At 44.7% G+C, this 19366-nt stretch overlaps 1 protein-coding gene across 1 annotated transcript in view; it reads left to right on the top strand.

Annotated features, from left to right (window-relative positions):
- Positions 1-4732: 4732 nt before the first annotated feature.
- The window catches only part of ST3GAL1 (ST3 beta-galactoside alpha-2,3-sialyltransferase 1), a 78297-nt gene continuing 63663 nt past the window's right edge, over positions 4733-19366 (top strand). Inside the window, exon 1 of the mRNA XM_082297006.1 lies at positions 4733-4864. The gene's annotated coding sequence lies outside the window, so the exon portion shown is untranslated. The remainder of the gene's footprint in view (positions 4865-19366) is intronic.

Here is a 19366-nt window from a genome sequence, read left to right as displayed (position 1 = left end):
CCCATTCAACAGAGAAAGCTGGGGATGGAGCACTAGTTGGCCACACTCCTGGATCCTCTTCTCTTTCCTCCCACTGGGAGCACAGTGCAGTGGTAGCACTTAGCACATATTTTAGAGCAAGCCAACCATTTTTGAACAACAATTTATTTACATAGGCGAGGAGAAATAGCTTCTTGGCAACTGCATACATGCCAAATGCTGATTTTCTATTTTAACTTCTAGACACAATGGCAATTGGCTTGTTTGAAAGATGATGGATTATGAACTGAAGGGAGAGCTAATGAGGGGGGTGGCAAACACAAGCCCAAATCTGCACTTTCCCAGTGCACTGCTTCACTTTGTGGCTTGGTGAAACACTTGAAAATGGGTTTGGGTCCAAAGAGCTTTAGAAATAACCAAACCAATTTATTTTTAGCTGCAAATATGGAGTAACTTTAAAATAGAAATGAAAAGCTGGACAATCCAGGAAAAAAAGGAAGAGTGTGGGAACCAGTCAATAAGGTTGAAACCCAGGCTGCCTTTGAGCATCTGCAGGGCTCCCTTTCTTCTTGCAAGGAGTTAGGAAGGGACAAGAAATGAAATCCACAAAAGGTGAATCACTGTTATTCACCAGCAATTAGCTTTGCCTATTAAAATTGTCAAGAATTACTCACATGGCATTCCTAGCACCACATGATTTAGGGAGTTAACAGGAGTTTGCCAAAAGAATACTCCAGCCATCCGTAAAAAAATAACCAAAAGACAGCATGTTTCATGCCTCCTTCTCCAGCACCACCTGGGTCCATCTCTTTTGCAGCCTTGGAGTAAATAAATCACAGCTCCTCTATCTCTGCCTTGGGATGAGGCTTCTTAAAATGGGAGAGCCATAGGTCTGCCCACATCTGGTTAGACAGTGTGTGTAAGAGGAAATAGTGGTGCAATTGCTTCATTTCTCCTCTTTTCTGATCAGTGCTGGTGAAAATGGTTTCCTTGTTATGGCTTGTGGACTCCAGTATGCTGCTGTGTTGAAACACAGGAGGGCTCAAATCTGACTCTTAAATAAAAAAGGTTTTGGTTCCAGCACAGCATGTTTGTAAAATATCTACTGACAAGTCAAAAACTGTTCCACATGGCCTGTAAAACATATGTTAAAAATTATGCATCATAGACCAGCTTTAAATTATTCATTTTTAATTCCTTCAGCCTTGAAGGGCCTTTAAACATTGACTACTGAGAAACAATCCTGCCACTGAGGGAACAGCTATAAAATAAAAATCTGGCTGCTTAAAAATATAGAGAAAAATGCTTTACCTAGGCACAGTTTCTGAATTTTAAAACATTGATACAGGGCTGGATCCCCACTTGGTGAAAGCTGATACAGCTCCTTTGAAGTCTGCATAACTATCCCCCATCAGCAGCTGAAAGCCCTGGCCCAGAGTTTAGAATAGATATAGTTTCTCTACATAAGACGACAAGCAAGATTTGCATGGTTAGTTCAAACTATTCCATATTCACTGAGCTGTTGAGGAAATACTGTCTGTGAAACAAATCCTGGATTCTTTCCCAAAACCGTCTAAATGACACTTGTTAGTGAAATGCTCTAGCATAAGGGGGATCGGCTCCAGCACGCTGGGTCGGACCCTGCTGTAATTCCGATGGCATTATCAGAGAGCACTTGTTACCTCCACACTCACTGGGGTGCATCAGGGAAGCTCAGAGCATCTGAAGGAATTAAATGAGTGTAACACTGATATAACAAGGAGAAATAAGCTCCATGCTTGCTGCTTCAGGAGGATTTGGTCTAGTTCTCTGCTCTTGGCTCAGCCAGGTGCTGGCAGAGACCTGCAGTTCTTCTCCATGCTCTGCACTTCTCCATGCTACACCCATATCACTGCGTCGCACCTCCCTGAGGCATCTCTGAGGCAAACACATTCCTCTTCTGCCTTGCTTTACAGAAAGAAGCCTTTCTGGGCAAACCCAGCCACTGCAGATCTCACCTCCATACCTCATCCTTGCAACTTGTAAGCAAGGTTGGTGTGACTGGAGGGATGCACCACATCTTAGTTCTTGTGTGCTCCAGAGAAATGGTGCAGAGACAGGACTGCACATGAAAAAAAAAAAAAAAACAAAACATTATCTCTCACTCCCTTTCTTCAGTCATAGAATCACAGAATATTTTGGGTTGAAAGGGATTGTGAAGATCATCTCATCTCAACCCTCTGCCATGGGCAGGGACACCTTCCACTAGACCAGTTTGCTCAAAGCCCCATCCAGCTTGGCCTTGTACACTTCCAGGGGTGGGGCATCCACAGCTTCTCTGGGCAACCTGTTCCACTGTCAACTTGATTAAGTATCATTAATTAGGACATTCTTGACTGCTGCGTTGAGCTTTCCTTGATACAACCTAGAGAAACTTTATGTGTTGTATGATGATAAACCAGCTGTTTTACTAGACACATTCTTTTTCTCTGTTGAACTCATGGACAGACCAGGTGTGGAACAACAGGTGGTGAAATGCAGAGCACTCAGACTCTTCTTTCTCATCACTCTCCCACTCCCTCCCTCACCCCAGAAATGCTTGGGAGAAATCTCCAAACCTGATGCACAGCCCTATTACTGGTGAGCTGTTCTCCAGAGATTGTTTTTTGTAAACAGACCCACTTCACTATTACTGTGAAGCAAATGAAGCACCAAATTCAACCAATTTGCCTTAAAGTATGAGAGCATCAAGGCAAAAGGGTAACAGAGACACTAACAGATGATCAAACTGGAGCTTTCCATCCCACCTTCAGCAAGTGTCAAGCAGCTCCTGGGAAAAAGCAGTGAACAACTATTTAACAGACTGTTTCCACCACACAGTAATTCCTTGTATTGATACATTCCTCGTAAAAGAAGACTAATGTGCTTTTTCTTTTTTCTTTTTTTTATGCTCATTACTGTAGATTAAATCCCTTCTGAACCTTGTTTATGAAGGGTATAACACTATGCTGCTCTTCAGTATCCAGAGGGAGGATTTAGCGATGGGGTGAGTCCCTTGAAGGGCTTGTATGGGCTTGTGCTCCCCAAGCAGAAAGCTCAGGCTGTCCCAGGTGCTCTCACCGTATGCAAATGCCTGCACAGTGTGGTACACGATGTGACACCGGTCCAAATTCACACTCAGGCTTTTACTAATAGAACTCTATGGAAACAAGCTCAGTGGTGATTGATGAATTACAGCTCCTACATAGCACATTACAGTCTCCAGTGGAAGTACCTCGTGCTGGATTTAATAAACCAACAACGTGGGCAGTTTTGGTAACTAGATTAATCACCTGTAAACTCATCTGCCTCACGAAGGGAGTTATGCACCGGCTGTCCAGTGTTAAGGAACATGTTTTTCAGCCCTCAGGAATGCATTCTCCCCTCTGACATGTGCTGTGCATGTTCACTGTACATGTTTGCCTGCCTACGGAAAGGTGGAGGAGAGAAGATCAGAGATCATTTGCTTCTTTGGAGGTGCTGTAGCCCCCCCACTTCCAGTCATGGCCCCAGTCTTTACACATCTCATGGCTCCAATCTTTACATACTGACACTAAAAAAGCCAGCATTATGTTGTCAAATAGTTTTAGCAGATACTTTATCACTTGAATGTATCTGTCTGGGGGATTCTTTAATGATGCTGCATTCTTTTTAATTCTACAGCTTTTTATAGTCACTTTAAAAATGTCTGATGCTGGATAGAAAGAAGAGGGCTGAAGTATCTCTTCTGTAAAAACAGACTGATCAGGGATTGTTCAGCCCAGAGAAGTCACTGGGGAGACCTTATAGCACATTTCAGTACCTACAGGGGCTGCGAGAAAGCTGGAAAGGATTTTGTTTTGTTTTGTTTTTTTCTAAGGGTATGTAGTGATAGAACAAGGGGGAATGGCTTTAAAACAAAAAAAGGGTAGGTTAAATTAGGTATTTGGAAGACATCCTTTCCTGGGCCGGGAGTGAGACACTGGAACAAGCTGCCCAGAGAAGTTGTGGATACACCATTCCTGGAAGTGTTCACTCCAGGTTGGATGGGACTCTGAGCAACCTGGTCTAGAGGAAAGTGTCCCTGTCCATGGCAGGGGAGTTGGAACTACGTGATATTTAAAGTCCCTTCCAACCTAAACCGATCTGACTCTGTGAATATCGACTATGCGCTATTTTTATTAGCGATGCCACTTTCTGCCCTGAGAAGCGCAGAATTTCTTTCCACTTTCCCTGCTGCGATCACCTTTGGGATCCACGCAGCCTAATTACAGACACGGCAGCTTGGGGCTTGTGGGGAACACAGACATTCCTGGGAGGTGACCCTCTAGGGAGGACCCGACGAGAGCTGGATTTCACCCCGGCGGCGCTCAGGGGTGAGTCCGGGTTCGCATCGCACCTCTCCGCTGCGCAGCCCCGCTCGGTGGCCTGGGGAGGCTGATGGGAGGGGAATGGGGGGAGTGATGGGGGGAGTGATGGGGGGAGTGATGGGGGGAGTGATGGGGGGAGTGATGGGGGGAGTGATGGGGGGAGTGATTCAGGAGTTGATGGGGGGGGTGAGATGGGGGGAGTGATGGGGGGGTGATGGAGGGGGCTGATGGAGGGTGATAGAAGGAGGGGATGGAGAGGTTGGTGGGGGTCCGCCCCTCCCGGCCCGGCCCCCAGGAGGAGCCGGCGGGGCCCCGCGCCGTCTACGTGGCCGAGGGCGCGCTATATGAGCGGGCAGGAAGCGCCGGGGAGGGAGTGAGGGGAGGGACGGAGCGCCCGGAGCGGCTCGGTGGGCAGCGCCGGCAGACAGACGGACACACAGACAGCGCGGCGGCAGCCACAGCAGCGACCATCTGTCCGTCCGTCGCCCCGGCCATGGGGCTGGGCCGCCCCCGGTGCCGTGAGTACCACGGGAGCCCCTCGCTCTCTCCCTGCCGCCCTCCTTCCTCCCCGCTTACCTGCGAATCCTCCGCTCCCCGCCGCCGCAGAAGGCGCGGTGGGAGCCTCCCAGCCTCCTGACTCCTCGTTCGGCTGTTGAGTTGTTGGGGTTTTTAAAAAATTATTTCTGTTATTTAGAAGCAGGGGTGGCCCCGGCGCTGGTGGAGCTCGCAGCATCCTCCGGTTCGGCGCCCCGGCACTCCGGAGCGGGGAGGCTGCGCCCTATCCAGCCGGGATTTCCCCGCTGGAGGGAGGCAGAGGGGAGACGGCGGGTGCCGGGGTGGGCTCCGGAGCAAGGGGTACCTTCGGGCGATGCTCGGGGGGCGACAGCGCCGGGAACCCCCCTCCGGCTGCCCCACGGAGGACCGGTCCTGCCCAGCGCCCCCGCCGGGTGGGAGCAGCGGGAGGGACCAGCCCGACGGAGACCCGCCGATTGTTTTGTTTTATTTCCTTCTCCCCTGGGTAGGCTATGTGGCGAAAGAGTAAAGCCAGTGTTACTCCGTTAGAGGGCAAAAAGCAGACTAGCTATCCTCGGGTGTCCGCTCGCACATTCCTCCTTGCAGAATTAATTTCTAATGAATCATAACTAACCTTCGAGGTCAGCAGTTTGTTTTATTGTACTTGGTATACTTATGTCAGTAGCAAACGTACATCCCGGGTCCTTCGTGTGATTGTGTGTAGTCCTGGCGCAAACGAAAACAAGACAGCAAAAAATATGCCTTGATGTGTATATTTACTCATTTGAGGCACACAAGATTTTTCAGCTCTTTACAACGGTTGGGCTTGTATGTATCCAGTACATTGAAATAACTCATTCACGTAATTGTAAGTCTGAATTATATATTTGTCTGCTGGGCACATATGTTGAAGGAAAAACCTCCCTAATTATGGATCTTTCAGAGAGATTGGAAGGGTGACAAAGCCCTTGTAATCTTTTGGGTCAATTTTCATAAGCTCCAAAGGCTCTCTTTGAAAAGGAAATTAAATTTCAGTGTACAAAAGGGACAGGAGATTCAAGGATATAAAAAAAAAAAAAAAGTCTCTTATTCTACTTTGATCTTGTCCTCAGGAGTTCATTTACTTTGGTTCTCTTTAGTGACACAAGTTGAAATGAAGAGTTGCCTTTAACTGGAGTCTTCCTGCCTCTTGGCATTTCGGAAGGTACTCAATTAGCAGCACAACTCTCCTGTATAGTATTTACACAGCTTCAGCTGGAGGGGTGGCTCTGTGTGAAGTCTCTGCGTGGAAATACTTGGCTTGTTATAAGCACAGCATCCTGCACCGGCCAGCACCTTCCACAAGCCAGTGTGTTCACCCCTCCCCAATTCTTCCATCCCTATCCAGAGCTGGTGGTGCTCTGCCCACTGTTCGCAATGCCTCCACAGAGCTGCTCTCATGTTAGAAGAAGTTGTGGCTGGCCCTGGGCTCCCTTTCCTGCTTTCAGCAGAAGCGGGATGGTTATCTGCAGGGCATGGCTGTGCCTAAGGTCCTTTCTGGGCTTAGTTGGGAACCTGACGGTTTTTAATCTGCTTGAACACATGTGCAGACAGTGGCTGGGGGTAAAGGAGGGAATGATTGGGTGTGGATAAAAGGAGTGGATGTGTTTATTAGTTAATTGTATGTGTTTTCTTGATTATCCTCAAAACAACAAACCTCCAGTACAGGTCTGTGGTGCACTTGGTGCTCTGTTCCTCTGCCAGTTTCTCACTTAATTTACTGTGTTTTGGTGCTGCCGTAGGGTAACATTTCAGTGTCAGGAGGTTTAAATCCTGTACCACAACAAAGTCCCAGTCTATGGTTTTGCCAAACCAGCTTTAAAGTTACCACTAAGTTTTTAAAGTGCAGTTCTGCTAATACACATTTATTTTACCTTTCTGCTTAGTAGGGTGTAAAATCATTGTATTTGAAAGTGCAAAAGAAGAGAGATATTGCATGACTTATTCTTTTGGCTCACTCACTTGGTGCACAATCTGATTCTGCAGGGGAGACATCGAGTTGCCCTGTTTGTATGAATTTGTCACGCATCCCAGCCAGAAATGAACTTGAAACCTTCTTTGCAGTTTTTCTTCCAAACTTGATTATACTGCTAATGGTGATGGCCTTTCAATTGAGGGAGGTCACTTTTCAAACTAAACATAATTTTGTATAATACTTGGTATGTACTTATCAATTTTTTTTTTGTTTTTGTAAAACTGCGAGCAACTTGAGAGGAAATTAAGGTCATGCAGATAGCAGTTCCATCTTCTAGGTTATAAAAACATCATTTATGTCAACTGCATTGCAAATGCTGCCATTAAATGATAGTAGAAATAAATTTTTATTTGGAACATCTTTTACACCTATTTTCAAAAGTGTAGTGAAGCAGAAACATGCTTTTAAAAAGCAAAAGAGAGAGAGCAAACTCAGCTCCACAGCATATTTCAAATGCTGTTAATCCCACCACCTGGTGGAGCTTTTCATGGCTCTAGCTGAGGGAACTCTGAAAAGGATGCATTTTTTGTCTTGTTACAACACAGTCACATGCCACATGTGGAGTTTCTTTAACTTTTTTCTTTTTCATACCAGACTTAATTAAATTTCTATATCTTCTGTATCCTCTGTACTTTGCAGAAGGCAGCATAGGACTATTGGTGTCTCATCTGAAGCAGCAGATAGATGAACTGATGAAGTGGGGGATAAAGGTTTTGCCTACAAGTACTTCTTAAGTGGAAGAATTAATTTTAATAACCAGCCCCTCTTCCAAGATACTCTGGTGGAACCTTTCAGTGCAAGCCCAGTTAGCTTTGCCCTAATAATTTTTATATTTTTATATAAATATTACTATAAAATATTTTTATTTACTATAAAATATTTGCTAAACAGCCTGTGTTCAATCAAGCTTGCAAGGAGAAGAGAGGCAGATGCATTTTGAACTGATCTGAGATTACTGATGTAGGCCATTAAAACATGGGAGTGAATTCCAGGATTTAAAGTGAAGTATGACAGACATACTTTTCCCCTCTCTGCCACAGTCTTGCCTGACTGCATCAAAGCCTGTCTGTTATGTTCATGGTATGCCGCCTAAACTGATAAACCCAAAATCCAACTCAGAGGTATGTAAGCTGAAAGTAAACTCTGGACTTACCTGTCAACTCACAATTCAGAGGAATTGCTTACAACAGAGAAAGCTCCTTGACCCATACAGACATTTCCTGTGCAAGAGGTGGAGCCTTGCAGGCAACATGCTGTTGTAAATATATTGCTCTTTTTGCCATAGTGCCTGTGGCAGCAGCCAACAGACCAGTGGAGGCTGTGGCTGGCCTAGGAATGTGACAGTTCCTATCCACTAGCCAGTCCTGGCAGGAATGGTGTGCCTGGTGCCACGGGTGGGATGGACAAATGTCTGCAGCCCATCCAGAGCATGTCTGCAACCCTCTCTGGGTTAGCTTGGTGTTTGAGGACTGATTCATCACCCAACAAGTATCTGTTCCAGGAGCTGGGAATCTCCTACCAGGCTTCAGGGAACTTGGCTTCTCAACCACGATCTTTTAGTGCTGTTTGAACTGCCCTGGACAATCTGTCTTTGCCTTCTGGAGCCAGTACAGAAAGATATGACTGTCTGACACCTGGTGTTGTATTTGAGACTTCAGGAGGGTGGATTTGATGTCCAGGGTATCTTCAATGGCACCTAAAATGTGTTTGGCAACTGGATGGACCCTATGTGAGCTGTGTGTGTTGTCTGGGTACAAACATCTATCTTATGAAATAGATAACCTTATCAACATAAGTGGTCTCTATTTAGGGTGTATGTCTGTTAATTGTTCACAGTTGTCACTTCTTGTGACCTCTCTTGCCATGATAAGGGCTCTGGGCTGACCTGGCACTAATTAACAGCAGACACAGAGGAACTGCTGTCACCCTTTTGGTCACCTTTCCCACTCACCCCAGCTTCCTCTTCCCACTGGTGCCAAGTGTCCCATGCTCTGGTCTGCAAGTAGCAAGCTCAAGTCACTCTGTGTAAAATGTCCTATAAGACTTTCAAAAGCTCTTTTAAGGCAAGGCTGCACAATCCCCTCAAGCTGTGAAATAGCTGTGGAATGTGGAAAATGGGGGTCTTGACAGACAGGGAGCTCTTTTTGTAGAAGAAACTCCCCATAGTATTGGTGGAAGCTTGCTCTGAAGCATGAGTTAAGATTAGGAATGTCATCAATTGTAAAGACTGTAGTAATTGTTAAAATGCAATTCTGGGGGAGAGGAGGGTGGAAAGCAATTCTTTCCTGGCTTTGCTGCACTTGGAACTGCCTGTGATTAAGTTGTTTCATCTGGACTGATGTGCACATCCTTCCTTGGGGGGAGGAAGTTTTGTGCCCTCTGTACAACATGACAAAACCTTTGAGCAGGGAGGAGTCGTACTATTTCAGGAAACCTGTTAACGTCATCAAGCCGCATCTGTTTTTCTGGGCCAATCCCACAGCTATTTCTGCCAGGCAATTGCAAGGTATCCTGGAGTGCAAAAGAGACACAACTTAAGTGGTTGAAACCTGCACCTGGTGACTAACGTTTGAAGTGTAGCTTTCTTGCTCTGAGGACATCATCTCAACAGATTTGTTTGTTTGTTTGTTTTTTGTAGTGACTTTTCCATCTCTTTGGAAGTCCTTTGTCCCAGCACATTTTCAGTGCAGGCTGAAGCACCCTGTAGTGCAGGCTACAGCACTCTGTAGCTTTCCATCCCAAAGGATTTGAGTGGAGGACAAGGAGGAATGGGTGACTGGTTGGAGCCCACAGGGTCCAAGCACAACATTTCCCACCTTGCTGGTGCCTGACACAGGGTTGCTGCTAGCATGGAGGTGACCACACATACTCTTGGTGTCCCCAAAACTCCTACAGGGGATCACTCCTTCTCCACCCTTTGGAGGACTGTTCTGCAGAGTAAAAACTGGCACAGTGACACTGAGGTATTAAGTCTGATGCAATTTTAAAATGTCTCTGGACTAAATAATTGCTACTGACATTTTCCCAGGATCAGTGGAGTTTTAGATTTTTTTATTTTTGTTTTTAGAGCTTTGGTAAACCAGTGCAAAACAAAGGTTGTTCCTTTTAAAGGACACTATATTATTTCTAGAGGCTGGATCTTCCATCAATGACTTAATCTTACTTATCTAAAATACTTTGTGTGCTGACACATCACAGTGCTGTACCAGCTTGAAAAAGAAATCTAATTCTATCAAATCTGCCAGCTCAGTTAATATGACCCTGCCAGGGAAGCATAAGGCATCACCTCTATTTTTTTTAGGGAGGAATCAGATTCCCATTCCCAGCTCAAATTCAAAGTACAGTACATGTGGCCCGATTTGGATTCTTTTTAAAAAAATTTTAAGATATCTTCTTGCATCCTAGCATGCAAAACCGCAGATCATATTGGAAGATGTCACCTGAATATTTGGGTTGAAACATAGTAGTTTGAGCCTACAGACAGTGTTTTGGGATTAGTCTTGAAGCAGAGACCTGTGTTACTTCACCCTGAGACTTCTACAAACTCATGTGTAAAGAACATTGTGTAGGGCTACCTGCAACTTGATTCAGAGCTGACCTGACAGTTTTTCTGATGCTCTAGAGTGCATCCAAAGCTGCCAGGGTGTGATAAGGACACCCATGACTGTACCTTAAATTCTTTTAGCCTGATGAGATATGGTGATGCCTTTTACAGAACTTGCAGCCTGCATTAGTGCAAGACTTCAGCTGTAAATGCTATTGCTTTTTGCATCTAATGCTTTCTCTTACTAGAACTTGACTTAAATCAGTTTGTGCAGATGATCTGACTTTGATTTTTTTTTTTTTTTTTTTTTTTTTTTTTTTTTTTTTGTTGACAATACTGACAAAAATACACACTTACATTGAATCAAAGCAATCTTTAGTTGAGCAATGGCAGGTCAAAATAATTATGGCTTTGATAAAGTGAGGCACTGTTGCTTTTAGATTTACTTTATTCTATGTCCATTTCAAACTCTCAGGTAGTCAAAATTACTCATTTTGAAAGAATCAAGTTTGCCTTCAGAGATGTCAGAATGATTCCTCTGAATTTGATGTGACCTGCATTGTCGCCGTTTGTCAGCCGATGGCAATCCCGATATTATACCTGAATTTGGGGTTTTGTTTCTGTTCTCTTTGAAACTGTTTTTGTAGTAAAGTTATTATTCTTTGGAAGATTTACCCTATTTTTCTCTTCAAGTAAAAAAAAGGGATCTCTCCTGCTCCTCAGTCTAGTGCTTAGTAGAAGAATTAGAACTCTTCCTTCTTGATCTCTTCTCTTTTCAGCTCCCATATCCTCTGCTTTTCCCCTTCAGTTAAAATCTGCCTTTATTGAGAAGCAATGACTTTATGATCAAATCTCCTGTGGCTTCACTCTGACTGTTGCAAACAGACCTGCTGCTCTTCTCAAGCAGCTGGCTTAATTGTAGCCTAAAAATTCAACCTTATGAAGTGAAAATGAACTACTGCTTGCCCTCTATCCTGTTAACAAATGTTCAGCTTCAAACTTCACACTCTAATACTGAGGTCTACCTAATATCTCCAGGGACCAAGCAGTGGCACTGCTGGGATCACAAGCACGTAGATACTAAATTTGCAGGCAGGACAGAGAGGCATGTACAGCAGCTGAGAATGCCACAGCCATTGGAACTGTGCAAGTTATCATGGAGTAATAGAATATCCTTTGTTGGAAGGGATGCACAAGGATCATTGGACTGGCCCTGTGCAGGACATCCCAAGAATCCCACCCTGTGCCTGAGAGCATTGTCCCAGTGCTTCTTGAACTCTGTCAGGCTTGGTGCTGTGACCATTTCCCTGAGGAGCCTGTTCCAGTGCCCAGCCACCCCCTGGCTGAAGAACCTTTTCCTGATATCCAACCTAAACCTCCTCTGCCTCAACTTCAGGCCATTCCCTCATGTCCTGTCATGGTCACCAGAGAGAAGAGATCAGTGCCTGCCCCTCCTCTTCTCCTCATAAGGAAGCTGTAACTGCAGTGAGGTCTCCCCTCAGTCTCCTCCAGGCTGAACAGAGCAAGTGACCTCAGCTGCTCCTCATACGCCTTCCCTCAAGGCCCTTCACTGTCTTCATAGCTCTCCTTTGGACACTTTGTTATATTTCTCTATCTTTCTCGTATTGTGTTGCTGTTGTGATGTTATGGTGAGGTTATCTCTTGTGCTCTGGAGGTTATGCTGTGATGGCAACACAGAAATTAAAGGGAAAACTGCATTCTCTTTGTAAAATATTAGGTGTTAAACAGACCCTTGCAAACACTTCTCTTGCTTAGGAAGGCAATATTGAAATGTAAACTGGCTCTTACAAAATACAGAAACCAAAGTTGTCTTTTCTGGTGCTAAGAGGAGGAAAACAATTTGGGCGGGTAGTGTGGGGATGCTTTATAAATTTGGTAAAGGGTGGCTCCTTTCCCTTGGGCTACCAGAAATGCCTATGGTTTGGCTTACTGATGTAAATGGAGACTCTGCAGTGGATTCATGGAGAAAATCTGGGCAGGGGACACAGCTGTGGGGTCAGAGGATATGGCTTTGCTTTAAGATCTCTTCTACAGGCAAAAGGCAACAGCTTCACCAAGGTTATTCTGATGTCTGCAGTGTGGTGATGTGAGGTGCCCATGGAAATACAAAGTGTGTGCGAGATACTGAGAACTTCTTCAGAGCTTCAGGAGTTTTTTCTAGTTTCATCTCCATTTCTCTCCTTCCTGAGTAGACACTGAAATGTCCTTCAGTCCTGCTCTTCAGGTTTTTTCCCTGTTGTGGTTTAAACCCCCCACACAGCAACTAAGCCCCACACAGCCACTCTCTCACGTTCCCTACAGTGGGAGAGAACTGGAAGTGTAAAAGTAAAAAAACCTCATGGGTTGAGACATTTAATATGTAAAACACAAGCTGTACATGTCAGCAAAGCAAACTAAGGAATTCATTCCTCACTTCCCATGGGCAGACAGGTGTTCAGCCATCCCCAGGAAAGCAGGGCTCCATCCCACATAATGGTAACTTGGGAAGATAAATTCCATCACTCTGAATGTGCTTCCCTTTCTTCTTCTGCTCCCACCATTGTATGCTGATCATGATGCTGTGTGATATGACTTTGGGTCAGTTGGGGTCAGCTGTCCTGGCTGTGTCCTCTTTCAGTTCCTTGTGTACCCCCAGCCTCCTTGCTGGTGGGGTGGGGTGAGGAGCAGAAAAGGCCTTGGCTCTGTGTAAGCTCTGCTCAGCAATAATGAAAACATCCCTATGTTATCAACACTTCCCAGCACAAATCTAAAACACAGCCTCATACCAGCTACTGTGAAGAAAATAAACTATCCCAGCCAAAACCAGCACAGTCCCTCTTTTGCATGTTCTTCTTCTCATCAGTCCTTTTTCCTCAAATTCTCCTTGCTTGAAGAGAACGGCCTCTTCCTGCAGCTCCCACCAACCCCCTTCCTTTCCCATGCTTTGTTCTCTGTGTGCCAGGATGAGTGAACCAAGAGAGCAGGAGAGCTGGGGACACTTAAACTTTGCATCTGAGGACAGGTGTGTGGTGTTGGGAGGACACACTTGTGGCTGAGAACTTGGAGTGAGCTTGGAGAGACAAGGCCTGCCCCTTCTCATCTCTCTGCTCCAGACTTTCCAGCTGCGAAGAACGGTATTTCAGTTTTCTGGAGGTTTAGTTCAGCCTGTAAAGGGGTTGGAGACTCCAGTAAAGATGTAAATGTTGCCCTTCTGACCAACAGCTTGATTTTTGAGCTACGAAAGTAAAAGGAAATCTACCTTACGGAGAAAAGAGCTTTAGAGTAGGGATTCACTCTCTGCCACTCCATTGAGTGGTGCAGTCATCAGAGATGTGTAAAAACACAGCTGATGCAATATAAATCATCTATATTTGTTTTGTTTACTACAATGAGGTCATCATCATAGTGCTACAAGGATTGTGCAATTTGGTGCTTTATTCATGTGGCTGTTCATGCACTGCTTTTGCTTGCCTGGATCCTAAGACCTTACAGAGGAAAATAAAGTGTCATTGACTCGCTGGCTGTCACAGCAGATTTTCTGTTAAAAAGTATGCAAAAATAGATATGCAAAAGTAAAAACTGGTTCAGACCTGGAGCTGTAGAGAAAAAGCCTGTGCTGTGGTGTCAGGATGTGTGAAATAGCAGCATCTTCACAACTTTGTGATAGAACTATGGGGATGCTGGAGCACAGCTGTCCTTCATCCTGCTGTTAAATCCATGTCTCTCCGGTTCAAAGACAAGGATGTTGTGTGGGACAGTGTGTCAGATGCTGTGAGCAAGTTCAGGTAGGCGATGCCAAGGGCTCTTCCCTCATCCAGTAGTGTTGTAAGACCCTTGTATAAGCCCATTTTAGAAGGCCACCAGATTTGTCAGGAACAATTTGATGTAGCGCTCACAATTCTGACCGTTAATTACACTGACAAAAGTTGGGTGTTAATGCCCAGGTAAGACCCTGATTTGTGTTTCTCCAAAAGCTCTGTAACTCGGCTGTGTAAAACACCCAATTCTTCAAGCAGAAATTACCTCAAGCAACTGGTTGTGAGGCCAAAGAGCAAAGGAGCAGGAGATGGATACTGGCTGTTGAAAAATACAAGGTTATTGAAAAATAAAAGGTGATGCAGTAATTGCAGAAGTGGCTAAAATATTTTGCTAGCAGCAATGAAACAAAGGAGTTTAGGATAAGATGCTTCTCCACAAGGCAAAAGTCTCCTGCTACTACTGAGTTAAGTATTGGCAGAGGATGTTGCTACGTAATTGAAATTCATTTTGGAATGTTTTTAATAGAGGAAAAAGATGGAGGTCTGTATGGAAAAGAATCAATCTGTTAGAATTACTAATCCAGCTCCATTGGAGGGGGATGTCTGTTTCACAGAGCACCAGAAGAGGCTGCTTGTTTCTTCCTCTGTTGCCACCTGACCTGCAGCTGCTTTAGGAGAGGGGCTCATTTGCTGAGCTCTGCTTCTGCTGTCTTAGAAGGAGGACACACACTCTTCCTTTGCCTGTAAAAGGTCTGGATGAAGATTCTATCATAGAATCATTAAAGTTGGAAAAGATCTCTATGATCATCACGTCCAACCATCAACCTACCACCACGTTTACCATTAAACCATGTCCTCAAATGCCACATCCACACACTTTTTGAACAATTGCAGGGATGGTGACTCCACTGCTCCCCTGTGCAGCCAGTTCCAATGCTTTACAACCCATTTAATGAAAAATAAGTCCTAATATTCAATCTAAACTTCCCCTGATGCAACCTGAGGCCATTTCCTCTCATCCTGTCACCTGGCTACAACCTCCTTTCAGGTAGTTGTAGAGAGAGAAGGTCTCCCCTTAGCCTCCTTTTCTCCAGGTTAAATGCCCCCATGTCCCTCAGCTGCTCCTCACAAGACTTGCATTCCAGCCCCTTCACCAGCTATATAAAGCTAAAATTCTACCAGATTAAGGCAGAAGTGCTCAGTGTAGCCACTGTCTCTGCTGTTCCTTGGAGAAAAGCTTCCCACACTCCAGGGATAGTAGCCATTTGTCCCTTTGGCTTAAAATACCCAAGTCATGTCTGTGGTGACTGTTGTCACGCTAACTGAGAAACAATCCTAAGAAATTTGCCCCTTTTTCAAGTTATTACTTTGGAAAAAGGACAGTTGTCTTGTGGGGACAAGACAGACCAAGAGTTATATCTTAGTGCAGCAGGAAGCAGTCCTTTGCTCTTCCTCAGGCAAGCTGTCAGACACTCACACACCCAACTTTTCTTCTTTTGTGCGTGTGAATTTTTAAAGAAGTGTTGCTCAAAATGTCTTTCCCCTGATTTATCTTACCCCATGCAAACTTAGAGGTTCTCTGTAATTTATGAAATGAATCCACCAGGCACAGCTCCATTTTGGAAAATGGCTTTTCATCAATGTGTAACTCTCCCCTGAGGCTGTTCTTAGAGCTGCTAACCACACTTTTGGCATGTCTCTGAATTTGTAAAATAATAAGTCTGGCTGTTATATGCCAGTACAATTTTTACACCTTTACTGCCTTGCTTGGGACTTTAGTGGGTCTGATATGCAGAAGATATCAGGGTGTATCTTCAGTGAGGACCTTCTCGTGGAACAAATGAGCTGGAACAAGACCCCAAGACAACTCGATGCACTTCCTCTAGGAGTTCCAGGCTTGCTTGGCCAAGGGGCACACCCTGAGGGTGGGATTAGCAGGGTGGCATGTAACCCTTCCCACTCTGGGAAGAGACCAGCTGGCTTTACAAGGCAGGTCTTCTGCAGGGAGAAACTTGGTGCCATTGGGACTGGTGCATCCTGCTGCGCTGCTGGCACCCTCCTCTCCTCACTTAAACAGTGAGATGTGGCACACTGCCACTGGTGCCCAAGGGTTAAGTTAAGGGCAAAACTGGGAGAAATTCACTTGTTTTGAAAAGTATCTCTTTCAATCTCATCTCTACCAAGGCAACCCACCCAAATTTGCCTTTGTTATTTTTGTATCTGATCAGGCTTCATTTGACAACTGTAGTTCTTGGAGCTGGAAATTCTGTTATTAGGGCACTGACACTTTTCTGAATATTAAAAACCTCTTGCATTTATAGCTGTCAGAATCAATCTTTCAGATCTCCCCATCCAGCTGCCATACTCCCTTGTGAGCTGATGGCTACTCCTGGGCAGGTAAGTGGCCGCATTGTTTTACCTGGCACCAACAATATTGACTTCCAAGGAAATGAGGGTGTTTCTGCATCTCAGATCAAGTCCTGTGTTTTGTTTAGGATACTCTCTTCTGTCACAAACAGATGCTGCGTAACAGTTTGCCCTTTCTTCAAGAGAGAATAGGGTCATGCACAGTAACCTTGAGTACAGACTTGTCATGTCTAGTGAGCTCATTAGAGCTTGATCTGCTCATTACCTGGAGACTATTGAAGGCAAGACCAAAATATTTCTGAAGTCAGTGAGGGCAGCATGCTTCCCTCTGAGTGAGCATGGGAATATTGCTCACCACATGTATTTGAACTGATGGCTGAAGCTGACATCTGCTTACTGAGGTTTACAAAGCTTGCGGCTTCTCATAATCTGTAAAACACATGGCATTAGTATGAACAGGCTTGTCAGTTGTAGTTCCCGTACCCAGAGCCAGCAGGACTCTTCCATCTGTATAGCAGAGCCCTTTCCTTAGAGCCATCAGTCATCACTCTCTAAGAGTCCAGCTAACGTGAATAAAAATAAAATTTTCTTTCTTAACTTCCCTTCCCCAAGGAAATTCTTTTTTATGTGGTGGCCATTGCCAGTCCACTTATAGCTCCTATTGAATTTCAACTTCCTGTTCAAAATTATTGGGAAGTGAGATGTTAACAAGATATTCTTCCTCAAAGGCCACAGAACAAGGGATCCTTGTCAGCAGTACATGGTGAAAGATTTCAAACCTGATGAGTAATCTTTAAGGCATGCAGTAGGCCCGCAGAGATTGTCTTGGGTGAGTTAAAATTGGTTTGGATTTTTTTTCAGGAGGTGCTGAACAAAGCCACAGCACTGGCATGGTGCATTAAAGGTGTCCTTCAGCATGCCCAGTCTGCTATTTTAGGAGGTGTAAGTGATGTAAACATCATGGCAGAGGGACTAAACCACTTGTTGTGGTTTAACCCCAGCCAGCAACCAAGCACCACTTGCTCACTCCCCCACCAGCTGGATCATGGGGAGAATCAGAAGGGTAAAAACTGGAAAACTCATGGGTTGAGACAAGGACAGTTTAATAGGGAAAGCAAAAGCCATGCACACAAACAAAATGAGGAAATAATTCCCTGCTTCCCATGGGCAGGCAGGTGTTCAGCCACCTCCAGGAGCGCAGGGCTCCATCACACATAACAGTGACTTGAGAAGACAAATGCCATCACCCCAAATGTCCCCCATTCCTCCTTCTTCCCCTCACTTTATGTATTGAGCATGATGTCACCTGGTCTGGAATATCCCTTGGGTCAGTTGGGGTCAGCTGTCCTGGCTGTGTCTCCTCCCAGCTTTCCTTGGACTCCCAGTCTCCTCTCCACCATGCCAGTATGAAAACCACCCAAAACAGCCCCATACTGCCCCAAATCAGACACCCCTGCACACCAAATGGAATGGTGTTTATGCAGGCTCATGCTATCCTTCTCAGTGGGTAACTTCATAGTTCCCCATCACTTGTGGGATTTGCATCTTGATCTAAACAGGATGGAGATTTGTCACTTGGCCTCTTTCACAGGGATTTTCTAGGTGCACATTCAAACCAGTGTGTTAGCAGGAATGCACCCACAGGTATTCTGATGACAAAAGTTAAATCCTTTTGGTTTAGTTGAACAGAGATGCACCTTTCATTAAGGTGGTGACTTGGTTTCTGAATTTACCTAAAAATAAACCAGGTGCTGACTGGCATGCTTATATTTCCATTGCTTGACCTATCAAAGGACACAGTGGCAGGGAAAGGACACAAGTAACTTTCAGATGACATTTCATTAATTTGTAACAATGATGCAATTTCCGTTGAGATGCTTCCTGAGGATGTTGCAGGCATCCGTCAGAGGCTCTGCTTTTTCTTTCTTTCGATATATGCCCGGAACCAGAGACAGATGCTGTAAAATGGAGTGATTAAATGTGTTGATTTCTTGTAAAAAATGGTTACTGTAGTTCATTTCATAGTTTGGGGGTAAGGGGGATCTTTAAACATGTATTCGCTCTGCTTGTGTAATTTGAAGGTGGCCTGTTTTCTCTTTTTTTTGGTGTTGGTTTGTGGAGGGTTTTTTGGGTTGGGTTTTTTCTTTCTAAAGCACAAGACTTATTTAAGAACTTTGTAGGCAAAAGTATTTTGCAATGCCAAACATCTTCTGTTGGGTGTTCAGAGTAGCAGTTTCCTTCTCTTTCAGCTCAGGGTACTTTAGACAGAATGGGAGAAGGATATGAAGGAGAATTGCTTTGTACTTAGCAGAATTAGGATAAACCCACAGGCACATGGTTTGTACTTTTTAATTCCAAGAGCCTGAATCTGATCTCACTCCTACTAATCTCTAAAGGGATTATTCCTGATTTACACCATACTGAATGAAATCAGAATCTGGCTCTGAAAGCCTGTTTGTACTTCAGACATTGTCTCAAGGCAGCTGACCTGCAAATATGAAAAGGAGACCTGAGTTCCTGTGGGTTAACTCTTTAAATTTGTCAAGCTAAGTTGAATACAGCTTGCTTTGCAGGTAAGTGATACTGCAAAACCTCAGGCTAGAACCCATTTACCTCTATTGGACTAATAGGAAGTAATCAGAGGACCCTCTTTGGTACAACACAGTGCTCAGTATTTGCATAGCACCTTTCATCTGAGGATATTAAATAACTACTTCATTGCAACTCTGGAAGCTGTTCAGCCAGACAAATCTCTTTAATGACCTGCAGTGACTCTGGCTGCTAGCAGTGAAGCAAAAATAAGTTAGTACATTGAGTCTCTGGT

This window comes from Coloeus monedula (assembly GCF_965178545.1).
Source record: "Coloeus monedula genome assembly, chromosome: 1".
Lineage (NCBI taxonomy): Eukaryota > Metazoa > Chordata > Aves > Passeriformes > Corvidae > Coloeus > Coloeus monedula.
This window is presented reverse-complemented; position numbering and strand designations above follow the sequence as displayed.